Consider the following 1772-nt stretch of genomic DNA (forward strand, 5'->3'; position numbering starts at 1 on the left):
AGGTGAAATCCTGTCTCTGCTAAAAAAAACACAAATTAGCCAGGCGTGGTGGCACGTGCCTGTAGTCCCAGCTACTCGGGAAGCTAAAGCAGGAGAATTGCTTGAACCTGGGAGGCAAAGGTTGCGGTGAACTGAGATCGGGCCACTGCACTCCAGCCTGGGCGACAGAGCAAGACTCCATCTCAAAAGAAAAACCCAAAACAACACACACACACACACACACACACACACACACACATACACACACAATTCTTTTGGAAGCACACATGCAATTAAAATCCTTTTAGAAGCACTTATTGGGTATTTTATTTTATTTTATTGTATTTTGACACAGGGTCTTGATCTTTCTTCCAGGCTGAAATGCAAGTGGTGCGATCTTCGCTCACTGCAAGCACCTCCCAGGCTCAGTCGATTCTCCCATCTCAGCTTCCAGAGTAGCTGGGACAACAGGCATGCACCACCATACCTGGCTAATTTTTATATTTTTAGTAGAAATTTCACTAAGTTGCCCAGGCTAGTCTCGATCTCCTGGGTTCAAGTGATCCTCCCGCCGCTGCCTCCCTAAGTGATGAAATTATAGGCATGAGCCACTGAGCCCTGAGCCCTGTGTTTTGTGTGTGTGTGTGTTTTGAGACAGAGTGTTGCTCTGTTACCAGGCTGTAGGCTGGAGTGCAGTGGCGCCATCTTGGCTCACTGCAACCTCCACCTTCCAGGTTCAAGCAATTGTCCTACCTCAGCCTCCCGAGTTGCTGGGACTACAGGTGCGTGTCACCACGCCCAGCTAAGTTTTGTATTTTTAGTAGAAGCTGGGTTTCACCATGTTGGTCAGGATGGACTTGATCTCCTGACCTTGTGATCCATCTGCCTTGGCCTCCCAAAGTGCTGGGATTACAGGCATGAGCCACCGCACCCAGCTATTTTTTTTTTTTTTAGTTGCAATCTTTCCCAGCATTCCCCGTCCTCTTCCCTGCCTTTCCCCCCTACTTTATCCCAGTGCTATCACTATCTGATACACTATATATTCTGCTCATTTGTTTTCTTTATTTTCTGTGCCCTGACTCCTACAACATGATGGAATGCAAGCTCTGCAAGGTTTCCTTTTGCTCACTTTTGTTTCCCCAAGTTTGGAACTGTGTCTGGCACTAAGTAGGGACTCAAGGTACATTAGGGGAATGAGTGTTACCATGGACATCATTCTATGTAGTGGTATGATTTTCATATTTCAATACATTTTAAAGTTAATCCAGTTAATTGACAAAAGCCATGATATTGCTATTTTATGATAGTCCTTTTCCTTTTGTTCTTCATGAAAATTACGTTATGTTGGATTTTTCCTTTTCCTTCTTTTGGGGGCAGGGAGATGGGTCTTGCTATGGTTGCCCAGGATGGCCTCAAACTCTTGGGCTCAAGCAATCCTCTTGCCTCAGCTTCCCAAGTAGCTGAGATGGTGTGCACTATTATGCCCACCTGAAAGTAAGGATTTTTTTTGAGACAGTGTCTTGCCCTGTCACTCAGTCACTCAGGCTGGAGTGCAGTGGCTTTACCAAAGCTCACTGCAACCTGAAACTCCTGGGCTCAAACACTCCTGCTGCCCCAGCCTCTCAAAGTGTTAGGATTATAGGTGCGTGCCCAGCCTTGAAAATCAAGTTTTTAAGTCAAACTCTCTCTTCCATCCTTTTTTTTTAAAATCTAGGTAGAATGTTTCTTTTTTTTTTTTTTTGAGGCAAAGTCTCCCTCTGTCGCCCAGGCTGGAGTGCAGTGGCGCGATCTCA

The sequence above is a fragment of the Colobus angolensis genome, unplaced genomic scaffold (assembly GCF_000951035.1).
Source record: "Colobus angolensis palliatus isolate OR3802 unplaced genomic scaffold, Cang.pa_1.0 Scaffold12, whole genome shotgun sequence".
Lineage (NCBI taxonomy): Eukaryota > Metazoa > Chordata > Mammalia > Primates > Cercopithecidae > Colobus > Colobus angolensis.